Raw genomic sequence first — 20,349 nt, 5'->3', positions numbered from 1 at the left:
GGATTGGTGGTTGAGGACCAATTAAAATTATTTATGGTCAATGTAATAGGCACAACCAGTGCTATTGGCTGCTAATCATAAACTATGTGGACAAACACCACATAATTTAACCTAGGGATGACATATAAAGCCAATTTACTTAATTTAATATTTCTTTCTAAATTTCTGAATAAGAATCTTTAGGCCTAGGTGTGCCGTGAAAAAAATTCCGATACTCTAGGGCGTCGTGATTCAGAAAAGTTTGGGAACCACTGGATTACACACATGAGAAAATCACTTGCTCATCATCGAACTCATGAATTGGACTATTGCATACCAGTCCATATATTTAAAAATTCAAGCATGAATATATCTCTAGTATCCCATTATTCAATGAATATGATGAATTTACAGGCATAAACGTCATTAATCCAATACCAAGCAATAATACTGTGGCAGGCTATACAAAATAATTTATTATGGTGAATGTAGTTTTGAATAATCACATGTCACAGCTTAAGAAACAGCGGTTGTGAATCTGTTTACTTAAAGAAAGCAATATCACAGGTGGCAGATGAACACACTCTATATATCTACCTCCATGGTATAAAGGGGGTCATTGCATTCCGAGTTGTTTGCTCGCTAGCAGATTTTAGCAGCGTTGCACACGCTAGGCTGCCGCCCTCTGGGAGTGTATCTTAGCTTCGCAGAATTGCGAACGAAAGATTAGCAGAATTGCGAATAGAAAATTCTTAGCAGTTTCTGAGTAGCTCGAGACTTACTCCTACACTGCGATCAGCTCAGCCCGTTTCGTTCCTGGTTTGACGTCACAAACACGCCCTGCGTTCGGCCAGCCACTCCCCCGTTTCTCCAGACACTCCCGCGTTTTATCCTGGCACGCCTGCGTTATTCCGCACACTCCCAGAAAATGGTCAGTTTTTGCCCAGAAACACCCACTTCCTGTCAATCACACTCCGATCACTTCAACGATGGAAATTCTTCGTTCGGACGTGAGTAAATCTACTAAGTTTTGTGCTAAAATACTTAGCTCATGCGCACTGCGTACCATGCGCATGCGCATTTTCGCCTTAATATCTCCGTTGTAAAAATCGGCAACGAGCGAACAACTCGGATTGACCTCCCAAGTACATAAATGAAACACATTGTTATTTCTCCTTGGTTTGTTTTTTTCAGGCTGCTAAAATAAGAATTTACTCACCGGTAATTCTATTTCTCGTAGTCCGTAGTGGATGCTGGGTACTCCGTAAGGACCATGGGGAATAGACGGGCTCCGCAGGAGACTGGGCACTCTTAAAAGAAAGATTAGGTACTATATCTGGTGTGCACTGGCTCCTCCCTCTATGCCCCCCCTCCAGACCTCAGTTAGGGAAACTGTGCCCGGAAGAGCTGACATTACTAGGAAAGGATTTGGAATCCAGGGTAAGACTCATACCAGCCACACCAATCACACCGTACAACTTGTGATAACTATACCCAGTTAACAGTATAAACAACAACTGAGCCTCATTCAACAGATGGCTCATAACAATAACCCTATAGTTAAGCAATAACTATATACATGTATTGCAGAAAGTCCGCACTTGGGACGGGCTCCCAGCATCCACTACGGACTACGAGAAATAGAATTACCGGTGAGTAAATTCTTATTTTCTCTGACGTCCTAGTGGATGCTGGGTACTCCGTAAGGACCATGGGGATTATACCAAAGCTCCCAAACGGGCGGGAGAGTGCGGATGACTCTGCAGCACCGAATGAGCAAACTCAAGGTCCTCCTCAGCCAGGGTATTAAACTTGTAGAATTTTGCAAAGTGTTTGATCCCGACCAAGTAGCAGCTCGGCAAAGCTGTAAAGCCGAGACCCCTCGGGCAGTCGCCCAAGAAGAGCCCACCTTCCTTGTGGAATGGGCTTTTACTGATTTAGGATGCGGCAATCCTGCCGCAGAATGAGCTTGCTGAATCGTGTTACTGATCCAGCGCGCAATAGTATGCTTTGAAGCAGGAGCACCCAGCTTGTTGGGCGCATGCAGGATAAACAGCGAGTCAGTTTTCCTGACTCCAGCCGTCCTGGCTACATAGATTTTCAAAGCCCTGACTACATCTAGTAACTTGGAGTCCTCCAAGTCCCTAGTAGCCGCAGGCACCACAATAGGTTGGTTCAAATGAAACGAAAGGGAGAAATTGGGGACGAGTCCATATGGAAGATCAGATAAGGGCTTTTACACGACAAAGCCGCCAATTCTGACACACGCCTAGCCGAAGCTAAGGCCAATAGCATGACCACTTTCCACGTGAGATATTTTAGCTCCACGGTCTTAAGTGGCTCAAACCAGTGGGATTTCAGGAAATCCAACACAACGTTAAGATCCCAAGGTGCCACTGGAGGCACAAAAGGGGGCTGAATATGCAGCACTCCCTTAACAAACGTCTGAACTTCAGTCTTTCCTAGCCTTTATCAGCGTAGGAATCACTTCATCTGGAATGCCCTTTTGCGTTAGGATCCGGCGTTCAACCGCCATTCCATCAAATGCAGCCGCGGTAAGTCTTGGAACAGACAGGGCCCCTGCTGTAACAGGTCCTGTCTGAGAGGCAGAGGCCATGGGTCCTCCGAGATCATTTCTTATAGTTCTGGGTACCAAGTTCTTCTTGGCCAATCCGGAACGATGAGTATAGTTCATACTCCTCTCTTTCTTACAATCCTCAGTACCTTGGGTATGAGAGGAAGAGGAGGGAACACATAAACCGACTGGTACACCCACGGTGTCACTAGTGCGTCCACAGCTATCGCCTGAGGGTCTCTTGACCTGGCGCAATATTTTTTTTAGCTTTTTGTTGAGACGGGACGCCATCATGTCTATCTGTGGCCGTTCCCAACGATTTACAATCAACGTGAAGACTTCTGGATGAAGTCCCCACTCTCCCGGGTGGAGGTCGTGCCTGCTGAGGAAGTCTGCTTCCCAGTTGTCCACTCCCGGAAAGAACACTGCTGACAGTGCTAGCACGTGATTCTCCGCCCATCGAAGAATCCTTGTGGCTTCTGCCATCGCCATCCTGCTTCTTGTGCCGCCCTGTCGGTTTACATGGGCGACCGCCGTGATGTTGTCTGACTGAATCAGCACCAGTTGGTTTTGAAGCAGGGGTTCTGCTTGACTCAGGGCGTTGTAAATGGCCCTTAGTTCCAGAATATTTATGTGAAGGGAAGTCTCCTGACTTGACCACTGTCCTTGGAAGTTCCTTCCCTGCGTGACTGCCCCCCAACCTCGGAGGCTTGCATCCGTGGTCACCAGGACCCAGTCCTGTATGCCGAATCTGCGGCCCTCGAGAAGATGAGCACTCTGCAGCCACCACAGCAGAGACACCCTGGCCCTCGGGGACAGGGTGATCAGCCGATGCATCTGAAGATGCGATCCGGACCACTTGTCTAACAGATCCCACTGTGCATTGAACCTGCCGAAGGGAATTGCTTCGTAAGAAGCTACCATCTTTCCCAGGACTCGCGTGCAGTGATGCACCGACACCTGTTTTGGTTTCAGGAGATCCCTGACCAGAGATGACAAATCCTGGGCCTTCTCCACCGGGAGAAACACCTTCTTCTGTTCTGTGTCCAGAATCATGCCCAAGAACAGCAGACGCGTCGCAGGAATCAGCTGCGACTTTGTGATATTCAGAATCCAGCCGTGCTGTTGCAGCACTTCCCGAGATAGTGCTACGTTGACTAACAACTGCTCCTTGGACCTCGCCTTTATAAGGAGATCGTCCAAGTACGGGATAATTATAACTCCCTTCTTCCGAAGGAGTATCATCATTTTGGCCATTACCTTGGTAAATACCCTCGGTGCCGTGGACAGACCAAACGGCAACGTCTGGAATTGGTAATGACAGTCCTGTACCACAAACCTGAGGTACTCCTGGTGAGGTGGGTAAATGGGGACATGCAGATAAGCATCCTTGATGTCCAGCGACACCATAAAATCCCCCTCTTCCAGGCTTGCAATAACCGCCCTGAGCGATTCCATTTTGAACTTGAACTTCCTTATATAAGTGTTCAAGGATTTCAAATTTAGAATGGGTCTCACCGAACCGTCTGGTTTCGGTACCACAAACATTGTGGAATAGTAACCCCGTCCCTGTTGAAGGAGGGGAACCTTGATTATCACCTGCTGAAGGTACAGCTTGTGAATAGCCGCCAGCACTACCTCCCTTTCCCTGGGAGCCGCTGGCAAGGCTGATTTGAGGTAACGGCGAGGGGGAGTCGCCTCGAACTCCAGCATGTATCCCTGAGATACCACTTGTAGAACCCAGAGATCCACCTGTGAGCGAACCCACTGGTCGCTGAAGTCCTGGAGACGCGCCCCCACCGCACCTGGCTCCACCTGTGGAGCCCCAGCGTCATGCGGTGGACTTAGTGGAAGCAGGGGAGGATTTTTGTTCCTGGGAACTGGCTGTCTGGTGCAGCTTTTTCCCTCTACCCCTGCCTCTGGGCAGAAAGGATGCGCCTCTGACCCGCTTGCCTTTCTGAGGCCGAAAGGACTGTACTTGATAATACGGTGCTTTCTTAGGCTGTGAGGAAACCTGAGGTAAAAAAGTCGACTTCCTAGCTGTTGCTGTGGATACGAGGTCCGAGAGACCGTCCCCAAACAATTCCTCACCCTTATAAGGCAAAACCTCCATGTGCCTTTTAGAATCAGCATCACCTGTCCACTGCCGAGTCCATAATACTCTCCTGGCAGAAATGGACATTGCATTAATTCTAGATGCCAGCCGGCAAATGTCCCTCTGTGCATCCCTCATATATAAGACGACGTCTTTAATATGCTCTATGGTTAGCAAAATAGCATCCCTGTCGAGGGTATCAATGTTGTCTGACAGGGTATCAGACCATGCTGCTGCAGCACTACACATCCATGCTGAAGCAATAGCAGGTCTCAGTATAGTACCTGAGTGTGTATATACAGACTTCAGGATAGCCTCCTGCTTTCTATCTGCAGGCTCCTTTAGGGCGGCCGTATCCTGAGACGGCAGTGCCACCCTTTTAGATAATCGTGTGAGCGCCTTGTCCACCCTAGGGGATGTCTCCCAGCGTAACCTATCCGTTGGCGGGAAAGGGTATGCCATTAGTAACCTCTTAGAAATCACAAATTTCTTATCTGGGGAACACCACGCTACTTCAAACAATTCATTCAACTCATCAGATGGGGGAAAAGTCACTGGCTGCTTTTTCTCCCCAAACATAATACCCTTTTTAGTGGTAACCGGGTTAATGTCAGAAATGTGCAACACATTTTTCATTGCCGTAATCATGCATCGGATGGCCCTTGTCACAACTGAGGGCTGGTGCTGACCAGGGGGAAGCCTCAGTTGTAGGGGCTGAGGTATATGTGTACCTGGGAGGCAGTACAGGGTTCTTGGACATGCAGGGAACCTTTAGAACAAATGCCCAAAGGCGTGACCAAGACAACAAAGGAAAGTTCAAAGGTTTTATTAAACACAGTTCAGAGGAATACTGATGACTTGGTACTGGTAATAGGAAACACAGTTCAGAGGAATACTGATGATAGAAAACCGATGGTGACTTGGGATCGATGGTGGAACACCGATGGTGACTTGGGATCGATGGTGGAACACCGATGGTGACTTGGTATCGATGGCGGGACACCGATGGTGACTTGGTATCGATGGCGGGACACCGATGGTGACTTGGGATCGATGGCGGAACACCGATGGCGACTTGGGATCGATGGCGGAACACCGATGGTGACTTGGGATCGATGGCGGAACACCGATGGTTACTGGCAGGACACCGCTGGAAGCTGGAATCCGGTGTCAGGTAACTGCCAGTCGCAAGGTGCAATGATGAGACACTGCAGAGTCAGGCTGTACTGCAGAGAAAGTCCATGGGAGAACTGCACACTGGAATCACTGAAGACAATTGAAGCACTGACATCTTTCCACCCCAGGAACAGGATATTTATACCTGCTGGGAAGCAGGGATTGGCTGGCTGATTAACCAGAGACCAGAGTGCAGCTGCTGTGTAATCGGGCTGAGAGCAGAGTGCAGCTGATAGGTAACATGTGATTAGGAAAACATGGCTGCGCCCATAGTAGCTTTTGGAGGGAAAGATTGTTTGTAACTTGAATGTGAGCTTTAACCATGAAGCTGCCAGAATCACAGTAAAGAGATTTGAGACAATGAGATGCAGCGTGCTGCACACAGACAGTGCAGATGGAATCCAGGCTTGGAACACTGGGACAGTCTCAGGAGGCATTTGGAAGGTAAATACTGATAAGGAATTACCTAGATCGTGACAGCACCCCCTCCTTTAGGAGTGGCCCCAGGACACTTCTTATAAGTTCTTTACCTGAACAAATGGAAGGATCTAGATTGAATCCTGATGAACTTGAACTGGCTGGGACCAGAGGAGACTGTACCGGATCTATGGACGAGACCAAATTAAGTCTAGACAACCTTGAACCGGTTGAGACCGGCGGAGACTTTAGACCGACGGATAGGATCGGATTAGATCCGAAGGTATTGGAATCGGCTGGAACCGAAGGAGGCTGATCCGGACAGACGGATGGGACCGGATTGGGACCGGAAAAGCTTGAACCGGCTGGGACCGGAGGAGTCTTTGGATTGACGGTTGAATCAGCTGGAACTGAAGGAGTCTTTGGACCTACGGATGGAACCGGATTGGGTCCAGAGATATCGGAATCGGCTGGAACCGAAGGAATCTTCAGACAGACGGATGGAACCGGATTGAGTCTAAAGACAGTTGAATCAGCTGGAACTGAAGGAGTCAGAATCCGGTTAGAACGGGAATGAGTGGTATCCGAGTGTTCAGTTAGACCATCCTGGACCTGGTCCATGCTGGATGCCAACAGGGTGGTGCTCTCTGAAGACGGCAAACAGGAGTTCATAACTGCATCTGTAGCACAAAAATTTCCATCTGGGAACTTGGCACTGGATACTTCCCTTGGGACTGAAACTTTGGTGACCCCTCCTGGGGTTGATGAATCAGACACCTCTCTCAGGGTTGTTTTCTCCAGCACCCCTCCTGGGGTTGACAGATCAGAAACTACTTTTTGAGAAGACTCATATGCCCCTACTAGAGCTTGAACATTGGATACCCCTCCTAGGGCTGTAGACACAGACGCCCCTCCTTGGGCTGTAGACACAGACGCCCCTCCTTGGGCTGAGTAAAGAGCATCATCATTCCAGGAAAGTTCGGACGCTAGGATCTGGTACTGTACCAGATATTTACCGACTGTTCGTGTCCCCTGACGTAGCCGGGGGATATCAGAGGAGGCAGAGGTCACACGACCTGGTTCATCAAAGATGTGCCTGAAGGTTGCCACGAAATCTGCATATGAAGAGAGCAGGGCATCAGACTTCTCCCATAGAGGTGATACCCAATCGAGGGCGGAGCCACTGAGGAGGGAGATGATGTAAGCAACCTTGGTGCGGTCAGTTGGGAAACTGCCAGGCTGTAACTCAAAATATATCACACTGATTTAGGAAACCCCGACAGGCTTTTGGAGAACCATCAAACTTGGCAGGTGTCGGTAAATGGAGACAAGGAGCAGAAACGGGAATGGTGGGTGGGGATACCATCAAAGGTACTGCAGTCGGCACACTGGACGCCCCTGAACCACGGAGGGTTACTTGTATTCCATCCAGCCGAGAGGAGAGGTCCTGGAGACAGCGGATCACATGGCCCTGTGCAGTCTCCTGACGTTCAAGGTTGGCTGCAAGTTCTTGCATCAGCCTGGTCGCTTGGACCTGGTCTCCGGCCGGATCCATTAGGTCAGTGCTTACTGTCACAACTGAGGGCTGGTGCTGACCAGGGGGAAGCCTCAGTTGTACGGGCTGAGGTATGTGTGTACCTGGGAGGCAGTACAGGGTTTTTGGACATGCAGGGAACCTTTAAAACAAATGCCCAAAGGCGTGACCAAGACAACAAAGGAAAGTTCAAAGGTTTTATTAAACACAGTTCAGAGGAATACTGATGACTTGGTACTGGTAATAGGAAACACAGTTCAGAGGAATACTGATGATAGAAAACCGATGGTTACTTGGGATCGATGGTGGAACACCGATGGTGACTTGGGATCGATGGCGGAACACCGATGGTGACTTGGGATCGATGGCGGAACACCGATGGTGACTTGGGATCGATGGCGGAACACCGATGGTTACTGGCAGGGCAGGGCACCGCTGGAAGCTGGAAGCCGGTGTCAGGTAACTGCCAGTCGCAAGGTGCAATGATGAGACACTGCAGAGTCAGGCTGTACTGCAGAGAAAGTCCATGGGAGAACTGCACACTGGAATCACTGAAGACAATTGAAGCACTGACATCTTTCCACCCCAGGAACAGGATATTTATACCTGCTGGGAAGCAGGGATTGGCTGGCTGATTAACCAGAGACCAGAGTGCAGCTGCTGTGTAATCAGGCTGAGAGCAGAGTGCAGCTGATAGGTAACATGTGATTAGGAAAACATGGCTGCGCCCATGGTAGCTTTTGGAGGGAAAGATTGTTTGTAACTTGAATGTGAGCTTTAACCATGAAGCTGCCAGAATCACAGTAAAGAGATTTGAGACAATGAGATGCAGCGTGCTGCACACAGACAGTGCAGATGGAATCCAGGCTTGGAACACTGGGACAGTCTCAGGAGGCATTTGGAAGGTAAATACTGATAAGGAATAACCTAGATCGTGACAGCCCTTGTGGACTGTACATTTGTCTCATCCTCGTCTACACTGGAGTCAGACTCCGTGTCGACATCTGTGTCTGCCATCTGAGCTATCGGGCGTTTTTGAGCCCCTGATGGCCTCTGAGACGCCTGGGCAGGCGCGGGCCGAGATGCCGGCTGTCCCAAAGCTGTTACGTCATCAAACCTTTTATGTAAGGAGTTGACACTGTCGGTTAATACCTTCCACATATCCATCCACTCTGGTGTCGGCCCCGCAGGGAGCGACATCACACTTATCGGCTCCTGCTCCGCCTCCACGTAAGCGCCCTCATCAAACATGTCGACACAGCCGTACCGACACACCGCACACACACACAGGGAATGCTCTGACTGAGGACAGGACCCCACAAAGTCCTTTGGGGAGACAGAGAGAGAGTATGCCAGCACACACCAGAGCGCTATATAACAGAGAGATTTACACTAACACAAAGTGAATTTCCCCCCAATAGCTGCTTATATCACCTTTTGCGCCTAAATTTATGTGCCCCCCCCTCTCTTTTTTACCCTTCTTGTAGTGTATACTGCAGGGGAGAGCCTGGGGAGCGTCCTTCCAGCGGAGCTGTGAATAGAAAATGGCGCCGGTGTGCTGAGGGAGATAGCCCCGCCCCCTCCGCGGCGGCCTTCTCCCGCTTTTTTAATAATGTTAATGGCGGAGGATTAGGCACATATACAGTTTATAACTGTATTATGTGCACATTTTGCCAAAAGGTATACTTATTGCAGCCCAGGGCGCCCCCCCCCCCCCAGCGCCCTGCACCCACCAGTGACCGGAGCGTGTGGTGTGCTGTGGGAGCAATGGCGCACAGCTGCAGTGCTGTGCGCTACCTTATTGAAGACCGGAGTCTTCAGCCGCCGATTTTCTCCTGGTTCTTCCGTCTTCTGGCTCTGCAAGGGGGACGGCGGCACGGCTCCGGGAACGGACGATCGAGGTCGGGCCCTGTGTTCGATCCCTCTGGAGCTAATGGTGTCCAGTAGCCTTAGAAGCACAAGCTAGCTGCAAGCAGGTAGGTTTGCTTCTCTCCCCTCAGTCCCTCGTAGCAGTGAGTCTGTTGCCAGCAGATCTCACTGAAAATAAAAAACCTAACAAATACTTTCTTTTCTAGTAAGCTCAGGAGAGCCCACTAGGTGCATCCAGCTCTGGCCGGGCACAGATTCTAACTGAGGTCTGGAGGGGGGGCATAGAGGGAGGAGCCAGTGCACACCAGATATAGTACCTAATCTTTCTTTTAAGAGTGCCCAGTCTCCTGCGGAGCCCGTCTATTCCCCATGGTCCTTACGGAGTACCCAGCATCCACTAGGACGTCAGAGAAAATAGGATTTTAATTACCTACCGGTAAATCCTTTTCTCATAGTCCGTAGAGGATGCTGGGGTCCACATTAGTACCATGGGGTATAGACGGGTCCACCAGGAGCCATGGGCACTTTAAGAGTTTAATAGTGTGTGCTGGCTCCTCCCTCTATGCCCCTCCTACCAGACTCAGTCTACAAACTGTGCCCGAGGAGACGGACATACTTCGAGAGAAGAAAATACACAGATATTGGTGAGATTCATACCAGCTCACACATAAGACAAACCAGGAACAGCATCATGAACAATCTCAGCAACAGCTGAACACAGTACTTAAACAAGTAACAACACAGTACTAAACCAAGTAACAAGGCAGTACTGAACCAAGGAACAACTGCAGGAAAACGAAGCACTGGGTGAGCGCCCAGCATCATCTACGGACTACGAGAAAAGGATTTACGGTAGGTAATTAAAATCCTATTTTCTCTTACGTCCTAGAGGATGCTGGGGTCCACATTAGTACCATGGGGATGTACCAAAGCTCCCAGTACGGGAGGGAGAGCGCGGAGGCTCCTGCAGAACTGACTGACCAAACTGTAGGTCCTCAGAGGCCAAAGTATCGGACTTGTAGAACTTGGCAAACGTGTTCGACCCTGACCAAGTAGCCGCTCGGCACAGCTGCAAAGCCGAGACCCCCTGGGCAGCCGCCCAGGAAGAACCCACCTTATGAGTAGAGTGGGCCTTAACAGATTTTGGACATGGCAAGCCTGCCATAGAATAAGCATGCTGGATAGTGAACCTGATCCAGTGAGAAATCGTCTGCTTAGAAGCAGGACACCCAATCTTGTTGGGATCATAAAGGACAAACAGAGAGTCTGAATTTCTGTAACATGAAGTCCTCTTCACATAAATCCTCAAAGCCCTCACAACATCTAAAGACTTTGAGGTAATTGAGGAGTCAGTAGCCACTGGCACCACAATAGGTTGGTTGATATGAAAGGCCGACACAACCTTTGGAAGAAACTGCTGACGCGTCCTGAGCTCAGCTCTATCTTCATGGAAAATCAAATAGGGGCTCTTGCAGGACAATGCCCTCAATTCAGACACACGCCTAGTCGAAGCTAATGCCAACAGTGTGACCACCTTCCAAGTGAGAAACTTGACCTCAACTTCCTGTAGAGGTTTGAACCAATCCGATTGCAGGAACTGCAACACAACGTTAAGATCCCAAGGTGACGTAGGAGGCACAAAGGGAGGCTGGATGTGCAGCACCCCTTTCAAGAAAGTCTGAACCTCAGGGAGGGAAGCCAACTGCTTCTGGAAGAAAATGGACAAGGACGAAATCTGGACTTTTAAGGAGCCCAAACGTAGGCCCACATCCACACCTGTGAGGTGGGAGCTCTTGAAACTCCAGTCTGCACCACTGAGATACAATAGGGGTCCAGGCCTGAGGACACCCAAATCTGACAAAAACTAGAGGTGTATTCAACACCCAATACTCCCGGCGCAAAAGATTATAATAAGAATTTACTTACCGATAATTCTATTTCTCATAGTCCGTAGTGGATGCTGGGGACTCCGTAAGGACCATGGGGAATAGCGGCTCCGCAGGAGACTGGGCACATCTAAAGAAAGCTTTAGGACTATCTGGTGTGCACTGGCTCCTCCCCCTATGACCCTCCTCCAAGCCTCAGTTAGGATACTGTGCCCGGACGAGCGTACACAATAAGGAAGGATTTTGAATCCCGGGTAAGACTCATACCAGCCACACCAATCACACCGTATAACCTGTGATCTGAACCCAGTTAACAGCATGATAACAGAGGAGCCTCTGAAAGATGGCTCACAACAATAATAACCCGATTTTTGTAACAATAACTATGTACAAGTATTGCAGACAATCCGCACTTGGGATGGGCGCCCAGCATCCACTACGGACTATGAGAAATAGAATTATCGGTAAGTAAATTCTTATTTTCTCTAACGTCCTAAGTGGATGCTGGGGACTCCGTAAGGACCATGGGGATTATACCAAAGCTCCCAAACGGGCGGGAGAGTGCGGATGACTCTGCAGCACCAAATGAGAGAACTCCAGGTCCTCCTCAGCCAGGATATCAATTTTGTAGAATTTTACAAACGTATTTGCTCCTGACCAAGTAGCTGCTCGGCAAAGTTGTAAAGCCGAGACCCCTCGGGCAGCCGCCCAAGATGAGCCCACCTTCCTTGTGGAGTGGGCATTTACAGATTTTTGGCTGTGGCAGGCCTGCCACATAATGTGCAAGCTGAATTGTGCTACAAATCCAACGAGCAATAGTCTGCTTAGAAGCAGGAGCACCCAGCTTGTTGGGTGCATACAGGATAAACAGCGAGTCAGATTTCCTGACTCCAGCCGTCCTGGAAACATATATTTTCAGGGCACTGACAACGTCTAGCAACTTGGAGGCCTCCAAGTCCCTAGTAGCCGCAGGCACCACCAATAGGTTGGTTCAGGTGAAACGCTGAAACCACCTTGGGGAGAAATTGAGGACGAGTCCTCAATTCCGCCCTGTCCGAATGGAAAATCAGATAAGGGCTTTTTTCAGGATAAAGACGCCCATTCTGACACGCGCCTGGCCCAGGCCAGGGCCAACAGCATGACCACTTTTCATGTGAGATATTTTAACTCCACAGATTTAAGTGGTTCAAACCAATGTGACTTTTGGAACCCAAAACTACATTGAGATCCCAAAGTGCCACTGGAGGCACAAAAGGAGGCTGTATATGCAGTACCCCTTTTACAAACGTCTGAACTTCAGGGACTGAAGCTAGTTCTTTTTTGGAAGAAAATTGACAGGGACGAAATTTGAACCTTAATGGACCCCAATTTCAGGCCCATAGACACTCCTGTTTGCAGGAAATGTAGGAATCGACCCAGTTGGGCCTTACTGGCCTCGCACCACGCAACATATTTTCGCCAATTGCGGTGATAATGTTTTTGCTGTTACATCCTTCCTGGCTTTGATCAGGATAGGGATGACTTCATCTGGAATGCCTTTTTTTTCCTTCAGGATCCGGCGTTCAACCGCCATGCCGTCAAACGCAGCCGCGGTAAGTCTTGGAACAGACAGGGTCCTTGCTGGAGCAGGTCCCTTCTTAGAGGTAGAGGCCACGGATCTTCCGTGAGCATCTCTTGAAGTTCCGGTTACCAAGTTCTTCTTAGCCAATCCGGAACCACGAATATAGAGCTTACTCCTCTCCATCTTATCAATCTCAGTACCTTGGGTATGAGAGGCAGAGGAGGGAACACATACCCTGACTGGTACACCCACGGTGTTACCAGAGCGTCTACAGCTTATTGCCTGAGGGTCCCTGGACCTGGCGCAATACCTGTCGAGTTTTTAATCATGTGGAAGACTTCTGGGTGAAGTCCCCACTCTCCCGGGTGGAGGTCGTGCTGAGGAAGTCTGCTTCCCAGTTGTCCACTCCCGGAATGAATACTGCTGACAGTGCTATCACATGATTTTCCGCCCAGCGAAGAATCCTTGCAGCTTCTGCCATTTCCCTCCTGCTTCTTGTGCCACCCTGTCTGTTTACGTGGGTGACTGCCGTGATGTTGTCCGACTGGATCAACACCGGCTGACCTTGAAGCAGAGGTCTTGCTAAGCTTAGAGCATTGTAAATGTCCCTTAGCTTCAGGATATTTATGTGAAGTGATGTCTCCAGGCTTGACCATAAGCCCTGGATATTCCTTCCCTATGTGACTGCTCCCCAGCCTCGCAGGCTGGCATCCGTGGTCACCAGGACCCAGTCCTGAATGCCTAATCTGCGGCCCTCTAGAAGATGAGCACTCTGCAACCACCACAGGAGGGACACCCTTGTCCTTGGTGACAGGGTTATCCGCTGATGCATCTGAAGATGCGACCCGGACCATTTGTCCAGTAGGTTCCACTGGAAAGTCTTGCGTGGAATCTGCCGAATGGGATTGCTTCGTAGGAAGCCACCATTTTTACCCAGAACCCTTGTGCATTGATGCACTGAGACTTGGTTCGGTTTTAGGAGGTTCCTGACTAGCTCGGATAACTCCCTGGCTTTCTCCTCCGGGAGAAACACCTTCTTTCTGGACTGTGTCCAGGATCATCCCTAGGAACAGAAGACAAGTCGTCGGAACCAGCTGCGATTTTAGAATATTGAGAATCCAATCGTGCTGCCGCAACACTACCTGAGATAGTGCTACACCGGTCTCCAACTGTTCCCTGGATCTTACCCTTATCAGGGAATCGTCCAAGTAAAGGATAACTACAATTCCCTTCCTTCGAAGGAATATCATCATTTCGGTCATTACCTCAGTAAAGACCCGGGGTGCCGTGGACCATCCCTACGGCAGCGTCTGAACTGATAGTGACAGTTCTGTACCATAACCTGAGATACCCTTGGTGAGAAGGGTAAATTTTGACATGAAGGTAAGCATCCTTGATGTCCCAAGACATCATGTAGTCCCCTTCTTCCAGGTTTGCAATCACTGCTCTGAGTGACTCAATTTTGAATTTGAACCTCTGTATGTAAGTGTTCAAAGATTTTAGATTTTAAAATCGGTCTCACCGAGCCGTCTGGCTTCGGTACCACAATAGTGTGGAATAATACCCCGTTCCCTGTTGCAGGAGGGGTACCTTAATTATCACCTGCTGGGAATACAGCTTGTGAATGGCTTCCAAAACTGCCTCCCTGTCAGCGGGAGACGTCGGTAAAACAGACTTTTGGAAACGGCGAGGGGAATACGTCTCGAATTCCAATTTGTACCCCTGAAATATTACCTGAAGGATCCAGGGGTCTACTTGCGAGTGAGCTCACTGCGCACTGAAATTCACTGAGAACGGGCCCCCACCGTGCCTGAACTTGTAAAGCCCTAGCGTCATACTGAGGGCTTGGCAGAGGCGGAAAAGGGTTTCTGTTCCTGGGAACTGGCTGATCTCTGCAGCCATTTTTCTCTCCCTCTGTCACGAGCAGAAAAGAGGAACCCTTTTGTCCGCTTGCCAACCAGGACTGCGCCTGATAATACGGCGTCTTATTTTGAGAGGCGACCTAGGGTACATCCCCTTTTTTAAGGCAATACTTCCAAATGCCGTTTGGAATCCCTGACCACTTTACTGGTAGAATACAACGCACTTATACTTGATGCCAGTCGGCAAATATTCCGCTGTGCATCATGCATATATAGAAATGCATCTTTTAATTGCTCTATAGGCAATAATATACTGTCCTTATCTAGGATATCAATATTTCCAGTCAGGGAATCCGACCACGCCAACCCAGCACTGCACATCCAGGCTGAGGCGATTGCTGGTCGCAGTATAACACCAGTATGTGTGTAAATACATTTTAGGATACCCTCCTGCTTTTTATCAGCAGGATCCTTAAGGGCGGCCATCTCAAGAGAGGGTAGAGCTCTTGTTCTTACAAGCGTGTGAGCGCCTTATCCCCTGTAGGGGGTGTTTCCCAACGCACCCTAACCTCTGGCGGGAAAAGGTATACTGCCAATAACTTTTTAGAATTATCAATTGTCATCGGGGGGAAACCCACGCATCATCACACACCTCATTTTATTTTTCAGATTCGGGAAAACTACAGGAAGTTTTTCCTCACCAAACATAATACCCCTTTTTTTGGTGGTATTCATATTATCAGAAAAGTGTAAACATTTTCCATTGCATCAATCATGCAATGTGTGGCCCTATTGGAAATCACGGTTGTCTCTTCACCGTCGACACAGGAGTCAGTATCCGTGTCGGCGTCTGTATCTGAGGTAACGGGCGCTTTAAAGCCCCTGTATGAGACGTCTGGACATGCACAAGCTGAGTAGCCGGCTGTCTCATGTCAAGCACTGTCTTTTATACAAAGCTGACACTGTCACGCAATTTCAACAGTACATCCACTCAGGTGTCGACCCCCTAGGGGGTGACAACACTATTACAGACACTCTACTAGGTCTCCACATATTTTTTCTCCTCATACATGTCGACACCAACGTACCGACACACAGCACACACACAGGGAATGCTCTGATAGAGGACAGGACCCACTAGCCCTAGACAGAGGGAGAGTTTGCCAGCACACACCAGAGCGCTATATATATACAGGGATAACCTTATATAAGTGTTTTTCCCTTTATAGCTGCTGTATTGTTTATACTGCGCCTAATTTGTGCCCCCCTCTCTTTTTTAACCCCTTTCTGTAGTGTAGTGACTGCAGGGGAGAGCCAGGGAGCTTCCCTCCAACTGAGCTGTGAGGGAAAATGGCGCCAGTGTGCTGAGGAGATAGGCTCCGCCCCTTTCTCGGCGTCCTTATCATCCGTTTTTCTGTATGTTTTGGCAGGGGTTAAATGCATCCATATAGCCCAGGAGTTATATGTGATGCATTTATTTTAGCCATATAAGGTTTTTATCGATTTATTGCGTCTCAGGGCGCTGCCCCCCCAGCGCCCTGCACCCTCAGTGACCGGAGTGTGAAGTGTGCTGAGAGCAATGGCGCACAGCTGCGGTGCTGTGCGCTACCTTATCTGAAGACAGGATCGTCTTCTGCCGCCGATTTCACCGGACCTCTTCGCTCTTCTGGCTCTGTAAGGGGGCCGGCGGCGCGGCTCCGGGACCCATCCAGGCTGAACCTGTGATCGTCCCTCTGGAGCTAATGTCCAGTAGCCTAAGAAACCCGATCCACTCTGCACGCAGGTGAGTCCGTTTCTTCTCCCCTTAGTCCCACGATGCAGTGAGCCTGTTGCCAGCAGGTCTCACTGAAAATAATAAACCTAAACTAAAACTTTCACAAAGAGCTCAGGAGAGCCCCTAGTGTGCACCCTTCTCGTCGGGCACAGAAATCTAACTGAGGCTTGGAGGAGGGTCATAGGGGGAGGAGCCAGTGCACACCAGATAGTCCTAAAGCTTTCTTTAGATGTGCCCAGTCTCCTGCGGAGCCGCTATTCCCCATGGTCCTTACGGAGTCCCCAGCATCCACTTAGGACGTTAGAGAAAAATGAATTTCACTTGTGTTTAGAGTTCACTAACTGCACGGACCAGGCTTTGCAAGGGGCTAATTAGCAAGAGAAACTAAAATACAAGAAAGTGTCAATGCACTTTAGTGACTAAAAACACAGTGAATAATAAATGGATGTCTGTCTGTTTTCACTCATAAAACCAGGAGACTTGCTAATAATATAAACGTTTACTGATACAATATCATCACATTTAATAATGTTACAATTATCTAAAATATGATGGCATAAAAAAGTAACAATACTAGTTACATAACAATAAATATATATTGCAATATAAAACCTGTTCGGTTGATATTAAATTCAGCCTATAATATATGTAAAAATAGCCTATTATCATATAAGGTCAGAAATGTCTTCTATTTGCCACTACTGCCACATAGTATATTCAGATTGTTAAAGCACAGATGAAAAAGAAACAATGTCTCCGATTAACTCTAACACTGGCGTCCCAGTGCAGAGTCCGTCCTCCTTCAGTGTTTTTACCCGATCAAGCGGGATTATATTTACCCCCTTCTGGAAGTGTCCTCTGTTATAGCACTATGGCACAAGTGCAGAGATGTATTCCTTCAAAGGATCCAGCTGGTGGGCAGCGTTTGTAAGCGCACAGTAGGAGGTAACGGAGATCGTGACAAGCGGCTGGCGCTGCAGCGAGCGCAGTCTAGAGACCACCGTGCACGGACGTGTCGTGGATGTAACAGATGCCCTTAGTGTTTAACACACATCACCTCACGGGCGGCAGCGGTCCAGCGTAAGTAGAAGTGGCAGATGCGGTAGAAGCAGCAGAGACCTTGGAACAGACAGCGGCTGAGTAATTCAAATGGATAGTGAGCCGGCAAACGATGACGTCAACGCGTTTCGTCCCGTTAATTCTCGGGACTTCCTCAAGTCTTGAGGAAGTCCCGAGAATTAACGGGACGAAACGCATAGACGTCATCGTTTGCCGGTTCACTGTCCATTTGAATTACTCAGCCGCTGTCTGTTCCAAGGTCTCTGCTGCTTCTGCCGCTTCTACTTACGCTGGACCGCTGCCGCCCGTGAGGTGATGTGTGTTAAACACTAAGGGCATCTGTTACATCTACGGCACGTCCGTGCACGGTGGTCTCTGGACTGCGCTCGCTGCAGCGCCAGCCGCTTGTCACGATCTCCGTTACCTCCTACTGTGCGCTTACAAACGCTGCCCACCAGCTGGATCCTTTGAAGGAATACATCTCTGCACTTGTGCCATAGTGCTATAACAGAGGACACTTCCAGAAGGGGGTAAATATAATCCCGCTTGATCGGGTAAAAACACTGAAGGAGGACGGACTCTGCACTGGGACGCCAGTGTTAGAGTTAATCGGAGACATTGTTTCTTTGTCATCTGTGCATTAACAATCTGAATATACTTTGTGGCAGTAGTGGCAAATAGAAGACATTTCTGACCTTATATGATAATAGGCTATTTTTACATATATTATAGGCTGAATTTAATATTAACCGAACAGGTTTTATATTGCAATATATATTTATTGTTATGTAACTAGTATTGTTACTTTTTTATGCCATCATATTTTAGATAATTGTAACATTATTAAATGTGATGATATTGTATCAGTAAACGTTTATATTATTAGCAAGTCTCCTGGTTTTATGAGTGAAAACAGACAGACATCCATTTATTATTCACTGTGTTTTTAGTCACTAAAGCGCATTGACACTTTCTTGTATTTTGGACACCCAAACCTGACTGAAATTTCATAGACGTACTCCCACCTGCCCGACCTCCAGGCTTGGAGGTCCACTGTCATGCTGATGATTTTGAGGAAGCAGAGCCCGGCTTCTGTTCCTGGGAATCTGTCGGTGCAGGTTTTCTGGATTTTCCTACACCACCTCTGAAGAAGGTGGAAGGGGATTTGGACTTCTTAACCTTTGCGGTCCGAAAGGATTGTAGATGCAGAAAAGGATTTCTTTGGCGTCGGAGTGGCTGAGGGAAGAAAGGTTGACTTACCTGCGGTAGCCATGGAGATCCACGCATCCAAACCCTCCCCAAATAGAGCATGACCTGTGTAGGGTAGATTCTCCACACTCTTCTTGGATTCCGCATCCACAGACCATTGGCTCAGCCAGAGTCCCCTACGTGCTGAGACAGCCATGGAAGACGTCCGTGCAGTCAGATTACCAAGGTCCTTCATGGCCTCCACCATGAAACCCGCAGAATCCTGTATGTGACGTAAAAACAATTCAATGTCACTTCTATCCATAGTATCTAAATCCTCTAGTAACGTGCCTGACCACTTTACTATGGATTTAGAAATCAATGCACAAGCAATAGTGGGCCTAAGCGCCACACCTGAACCAGTGTATATGGATTTGAGCGTAGTATCAATTTTGCGGTCTGCCGGTTCTTTCAAAGCGGTAGACCCAGGGACAGGTAAAACCACCCTTTTAGACAATCTAGAAACAGAAGCGTCTACTATAGGAGGGTTTTCCCACTTTTTCCTATCCTCTTCAGGGAAAGGAAAAGCAACCAGAACTCTCTTTGGGATCTGTATTTTTTTCTATGGGTTTTCCCAGGATTTTTCAAATATAGCGTTCAATTCCCTAGACGCAGGAAAGGTAAGGGAGACATTCTTATTGTCAGTAAAATAAGCCTCCTCGACTTGTTCAGGAACTTTGTCAGTAATGTGTAAAACATCCCTGATGGCTTCAATTATTAGCTGTACCCCTTAAGCAAGGGATGCCTCCCCCCGCAGTATGTCCCCATCACTGTCACCTGTAACAGAGTCAGTATCCGTGTCGACTTGCATTACTTGGGCAAGGAGCACGTTTTTGGGGGCATAAGCCAGGGGACTTAGATGAGGTAGTGTGAGTTGAACATGACAAGATCTCCACAGATTGTTTTAAAACCTGTGTTTTTAGTCTCATAATGAGCTATCCTAGATGAAATCTGGGATATCATCCCTTAATAGAAGCCACCCACTTGGGTTCAGGTTCAGAGGGCTGAGACAGTGTATTGCATACCTGAGTACATGGAATGGACTCTTCTGGAGAAGATACATACTCTGCAGCACAAGATACAGAGTCCCTAGACATGGTAATGTGGGATATATAGCACACACACACACACACACACACACGAAAATGTCAGACACAGTTTCCCCCAAGTACCTTCAGAGAGACACAGAGTTATGGAGCCAGCCCACACAGCGCCCCAGTAGACAGATATATAATAAATGCCTGGCGCTGACTGTGCAACCTTAATAGACTACACAGTAATGTGAATAACACTCTCCCCCCCCTTCTATAACCC

General features: G+C 48.6%; 1 protein-coding gene across 8 annotated transcripts in view; it reads right to left on the bottom strand.

Moving 5' to 3' along the window:
• METTL22 (methyltransferase 22, Kin17 lysine) overlaps window positions 1–20,349 on the bottom strand; it is a 748,727-nt gene that overhangs the window by 2,627 nt on the left and 725,751 nt on the right. The gene's annotated exons all lie outside the window — the stretch shown is intronic.

This window comes from Pseudophryne corroboree, chromosome 7 (genome assembly GCF_028390025.1).
Source record: "Pseudophryne corroboree isolate aPseCor3 chromosome 7, aPseCor3.hap2, whole genome shotgun sequence".
NCBI lineage: Eukaryota > Metazoa > Chordata > Amphibia > Anura > Myobatrachidae > Pseudophryne > Pseudophryne corroboree.
The sequence above is the reverse complement of the archived record's forward strand: the minus strand, read 5'-3'. Positions and strand labels throughout refer to the sequence as shown.